Here is a 6,358-nt window from a genome sequence, read left to right as displayed (position 1 = left end):
GAATTCCTCAGTGAATCTTTCAGGTCCTGGGCTCTTGTTTCTTGGAAGTTTTTTGATCACTGCTTCAATCTCATTGGGCTATTCAGGTTGTCAGTTTCTTCCTGTTTCTATCTTGGAAGTTTATAGGTTTGCAGGAATGCATCCACTTCTTCTAGGTTGCTTAAGTTATTGGCATTGAGCTGCTGATAATAATTTCTGAGGATTGTTTCTATTTCCTTGGTGTTAGTAGATTACCAATTCATTCATAATTTTATTAATTTGGGTCCTTTCTATCTTCTTTTGGATTAGTTTGGCTGGTGGTGTATTGATCTTATTGATTCTTTGAAAGAACCACCTTCTAGTTTTGTTGATGGGTTCTACTGTATCTCTAGTTTCTAGGTCATTGAGCTCTCCATTGATTTCCGCTCTAATCATGATTGTTTCCCTTTTTGTGGACGGGGTTGGCTCAATTTGTTGTTGATTTTCCAGTTCTTTAAGCTGTAAAAAGAACTGGTATATTTGGGATTTTCCAATTTTATAACCAACTTCTTAGAGAAACAAATTCAGAAGTATTTGGCAACAGGCCAAATGAGCCTCCTCTATTTACATTAACAGACTCTGAAGCATTTCCTGGGGAGGAATCCAATATCAATAGGCAGCTTCACAGTTACAGCCTGAGGAGGATCTTCACCGGCCTTGGACTCACAGATCCATCTTAACAAGTTTTGGCTATGGTCTCAGAGAATCTACATGAAACTGATGGGAGCATAGTCAACTGACTCTTGGGGATGCCACTGCCTCTAGCCTTCATACAAATATTGTCAGTCAGCAGCAAGTAGGTGAATGGGATTGAGTTCTATTAAATAGTGTTTTAAAAAACTTAGAAAAGTTATTTCCCCATGATATTCTGAAGCCCCTGGAAAATCTCTCTCTCTCTCTTTTTTAAAGATTTTATTTATTTATTTGACAGACAGAGATCACAAGTAGGCAGAGAGGCAGGCAGAGAGAGAGGGGAAAGCAGGCTTCTGCCAAGCAGAGAGCCCAATTCAGGGCTCGATCCCAGGACCCTGGGATCATGACCTGAGCCGAAGGCAGAGGCTTAACCCACTGAGCCACCCAGGCGCCCCTGGAAAATCTCTTTAAGTGTCACTTTGCCTTTAGATAAAATCTTTGTAATATCCTCCAGTGACTTCCAGTAGGTTATTTTATTTGGTCTGTTAATTGTAAAGCAAATTGTTTAAAATAATAAGTTGCAAATTTGTGGATATGCAAGGCTAATTAGTGTAAATGATTGTTAGAAAGGATTTCATTGAACTGATGCATTAACTGCTTGTACTGAGATTTCTGATTAAAATATTTCCTTATGTAATAATTGTCTATGGGTTGAAATAACTGAAAGGAAACATAAAATAAGAAATAATTGTTTAAAGTTCTTTAAATTCCTTTTTGGAGTACATTCAAAATATTTAAGAGTGCTTGGCTCTTTTTGGAGATGCACTACAGTTCCTTTTCATAAATAATAATAGTTAGTGCCCTAGGACTAAACTCTAGACTGTACAGCCTAACCTCCTATAACTCAAATTTTAAAATCATCTGGAGGTGGGTCTTATTAAAAGTGCAGATTTTGATTAGGTAAGTCTGGAGTAAGATATGAGGTTCTGTATTTCTAACAAGATTCCGGACTGCTGGTGCATGGACTACATTTTGAGTAGCAAGAGGTAGAGTTTCCATTAAATACCTTCTTGGTCAAATAGAACTAAGGTAGAATGTCTCCTAAAGATCCTCACTTGATGAGGCTTTTCTCTCATTAATCTGAAAAGAAAACCTAGTTCTGGGAACTGTAAAAATCTAGAAGAACTTATTACCTAGCTTTTTCTACCTATTGCACCAATATCTGGGATGTTGTATTGTGTTATTTTATAAACTTCCATGTATTCTTTAAAGGCCAGAGACATAGGTTTGGTGGGTATTTACAACTGAAATTCTGTAAGCTTAAATATATTGTTCTTATGTAAATCAACATCTTAAAGTGGTGGTGTTCAAAAATTTTGCCACATGTACTCACTAGTAATCTAAAATACCAGTGCACTCATTTGCATGTTTTAGGCTAGCATCAAAATATTTTCATTATTGGGGAACCTGGGTGGCTCAGTGGGTTAAAGCCTCTGTCATCTGCTCAGGTCATGATCCCAGGGTCCTGGGATCGAGTCCCATATCAGGCTCTCTGCTCAGCAGGGAGCCTGCTTCCCCTCCTCTCTCTTTGCCTGCCTCTCTGCCTGCTTGTGATTTCTGTCAAATAAATAAATAAAATCTTTAAAAAATATTTTCATTACAAGGGGGCCTGGGTGGGTCAATTGATTTTAGCTTAGCTCATGATCTTGGGGTCCTGAGATGGATCCCCACATGGGGCTCCCTGCTCAGAAGGGAGTCTGCTTGTCTCACTCTCCCTTTGCCCCTTCCCCTGCTCATGTTCTCTCTTTTTCTCCATCAGATAAATAAATCTTTTAAAAAAGACATTTTCATTACAACTTTCTATACTTAGGGTATATTTTCCTTTGTATTGTTAATTCTGAAATTTTTAAATGAGGTTATATCAGTTTTTGAAATGGATGCAACTAAATAAAAATGCTATGTGTATTCGATTTCTATGATCATCCATTTAAAAATTAATGCAGAAAATCTTTATTGGAAATTATTATTTTTTTGAATTTGAATTTCTATCTTACATTTGTCACAAAAATAGGAAAGGTGCATCCTGCTCCTCTTGTTCTGCAGTAGCAGAACAGCAGAAAAACAGTTGGGGGAGAGAGATGGTTTGATGTGACACTTGTCATCCTTAGTGATGGGAGACCAGGAGTACAAGAGCTGAAGTCCAGATGTCCTGGAGACTGTATCCTTCCAGGCACTGCCCCCAGTCAATAGCCAGGCAGAAAACATCAAGTCCAGATCTCCTGATGCTGGTGGCAAAGCTCTGAGAACAGCAGCACTGAGATGGATGGTCATAGTCTGCTATCAACATTTATCTGAGCCCAGCCAACCTATATCAAAGTTGAAGTCCCTGGAACATTTGTTGGACTTTGACCATATCCCCAGGCATGACACCTTTGTTAGTGGCCCAGCCACAACAGGTCAAACAACATGGCTGCTCAAGGTGTGGGAAATAACTTCTCTGCAAATGCTTTTCAGATTCACAAGCAGACCCACACTGGGGAGAAGCCTTTCATGTGTAACATATGTGGGCGAGTTTTTGCCACCAAAGGCAACTTGATGGTCCACTGTATGATGCATGGGGCCAACAATAGCTCCATTCTCTGTGGGAGGAAGCTGGCCATTGAGAACACTATATCTCTGTTATGAACTGATGGGAAGAGAGTCCCTGAGATGTTTCCCAAGGAAATCCTGGTCCCTTTGATGACTTTGGACCCTGTCCTGTGGAACCAGTACACCAGTATGCTCAGTGGAGGTCTGACCATGATGACAAATTAAACATCTGTGATCCAGAATGGTGGTATTCCTATCCTTTCTGTTTCCCCAGAGGCCATCTCCATTTGAACAACATCACTATCTCTAAGATGGATGACTCCCAGTTTGCTATCAGCGCTGAAGTGGAAAAACCAGGTGCTGCTGACAGCGTCCCCAAACACCAGTTCCTTCTCTTCCTCAAGGAAAACAAAATCGCAGTCAGCTAAATTTTAGGAGAACCATTGTTGAAAGATAAATGCAGGCAGAATGAACTCTCTAGAACTGTACTTTTCCTTTTTTTTTTCTTTTTTAAAAAAGCCCTTTTCTCCTTTTTTTTTTCTTACTGATGCACAAATGATGTTTACAGTTGTGATCACAAACTCAGGCAAGTCCTATAATTAGATGTTGTTATGCTGCTTTGCAAAAAAACAAACACACAAACAAAAACAAAAAAAAGATAATACATACTAAAACAAATATACAGTAGATTTTTTTTCCTTTAATTTTGGAAGGAAGTGGGTCTTGCAAAGTAGCTTTGTTACTTGCAAAAGACTGTATACATAAAACCTTATACAACTAGAGTAACTATTTCTAAAGATTATCCCCCTATTTCAAATTGGAACTTACTGAACTACAATGCAAAAGACAACTGTTAGCCTTTGGTGGGGAGTACTATATGCTTTCCTGTGACTCTATGCAGGTACATGGACAAGATCTGGCATCTGTTTAGGGACCTGTTTTGTATGACCCCCCCTAACCCAGCAGCCACCCTTTCTTGTTTGTTTTTTTTTCCTGAATGTACTTTTTTAAAACAAAATTTGTAGAATTACAAAATTCTTTCAGCGTTGGAACCTTAAATAGGATGCCCTCAAATGGACTGAGTTTAGTCCTTTAGGGAGCCAGTGCATGTTGTTGTTTATTTAAATACAGTTTGGTTAAAGCCCCAAGAGTGCCAATGTACTCCCTATGCTTTCCAAATGCCTCCTTGCTGAACCATCAGGAGAGGTGGGCACCTGATCAGGGACCCTTAGGTAACTTAATTTGGTTTGCCAGTGCCTACTGTTTGAAGAACTGGGTTTTCATTCTCGAAGAAACTCATGGGAGTGCATGTTTCTCACAGGTTCACATAATAATTTTTACAAAAATGTCCTTGGTGCAGCTTATGCCAAGTTATTATAAAGATTGTTCTTGGGTATTGGATGAAGTCTATGAAGTTGGAACAGACGAGTCATGGGTGTGAAAGCTTCAATTTATCTACCTCATTTATGTTTTATTTTTGTAGCCATAGCATCTATTTTCCTATTTTATGATGACTGAAGTGTTCTGATGCCCTGTCTGAAACCTGAGTTGATCTGTGTTGGGAGCTGCTATACCTTTAAAATATTTTTGTGATTCGATTTTTTCCCTAACTCTTCTTCTTCTTCTTTTTTTTTTTTTTTGTATATGTAATGATGAAACATGCTCTAATGGTTTAACAAAGAAAGAGAAAGAAAGACCTTAATTTCTGAGTGGAGAAGTCTCACCCTTCATGGGAAAGTAGATCAAGAATGTAATCAAAAGTTTGGGAACAGACTCTTTACGATAGAGAACAAACAAATGATTACCAGAGGGAAGGTGGGTGGAAGGATTGGTGAAATAGGTGATGGGGATTATGGAGTGCACTTGTCCTGACTAGCAGTGGTTGATGTATGTAATTGTTGAATTACTGAATTGTACACTTGAACCTAATATAACAGTGTATGTTAACTATATTGGAATAAAAAAAAGTTTGTCTGTGATCTTGCACCTGACTTCAGGATCCAGTTGTTTTTTTTTTCTTCCTGGAATTGTAAGCTGAACACAATGCTAGTACCTGTTTACACTGTGAAGTGGATATTGCTACAGAGAACACATTGGAAACTTCCTCACTCTTAAGCAAATGATGCCCTTGTGAATGTATGATATAGGGAGAAAAATGCTTGTAATTTTACCTCCTGATGTTATCTGTTCTGTTGGAGAATGAATTTTTGATGTGTTCTTTTTTCTCCTCCCCCACCCCCCAAAAAATCACCAACAGTTAATTTTTTTCTTAAAGATTGAGTTATTACAATTATTACAGGTATGTAAATGCCTGCAATGGTATAAATATATTATAAAATATGTTTTGAAACATAAAAAAATAAAATTTTAGTGGAAATACATCTTTTTTTTAAGTTTTTTGTTTTTTTTTAATTTACTTGAGAGAGAGGCAGAGAGATACCAAGAGCGGAGTTAGGTGCAGTGGCAGAGGGAGAGAGAGAAGCAGACTCCCAGCTAAGCAGGGAGCAGGAATTGGGCTTCCATGGAAGGACCTGAGCTGAAGGCAGACGCCCAACCCACAGAACCACCAGGAGGCCCCTGGAAATGCATCTTGATGCAGTTTGTGGTTCTTTTCCCTCCACACTATTTGTTCATGTGCACATTAATGAATGTTTTTTATTGCTAGAATGAGAAAGAATTCATAGTCAATACCAGCTCTATTTCTCATTTGTATGGATCTAAGTACAGAAAATTCTTCTTCACATAAATAATTAGATGTGACTGAGAGGATTTTGATATAACGATATCACACAATTTTCTAAATTCCAAACATAAAAACTTAGTATTGGCACAAAAATACTTAGTGATCTTTCACAAAAAAATTGTTTTCCAATTGTAAACCACTGGACTGGCAAAAGTATTTGTTACCCACTCGCTAGAGTCAGTCACTTTCGCAACACTAATGAGGTATTTTTTAAAAAGCTCCTTTATTTTAGAATAGTTTTAGATTTCCAGAAAATTGCAAAGATTATACAGAGAATTCCTATGCACCCAATTCCCCCACAATTAACATTTTACATCAGTATGGTATATTTGTCACAATTTAGAAAACAAATATTAATAAATTATTTTTAACCAA

General features: G+C 37.8%; 1 pseudogene; it reads left to right on the top strand.

Moving 5' to 3' along the window:
• The first annotated feature begins 2,970 nt into the window (after positions 1-2,970).
• LOC132007117 (sal-like protein 4) lies at positions 2,971-3,668 on the top strand (annotated as a pseudogene).
• The last annotated feature ends 2,690 nt before the right edge of the window (positions 3,669-6,358 follow it).

The sequence above is a fragment of the Mustela nigripes genome, chromosome X (assembly GCF_022355385.1).
Source record: "Mustela nigripes isolate SB6536 chromosome X, MUSNIG.SB6536, whole genome shotgun sequence".
NCBI classification, from domain to species: domain Eukaryota; kingdom Metazoa; phylum Chordata; class Mammalia; order Carnivora; family Mustelidae; genus Mustela; species Mustela nigripes.
The sequence above is the reverse complement of the archived record's forward strand: the minus strand, read 5'-3'. Positions and strand labels throughout refer to the sequence as shown.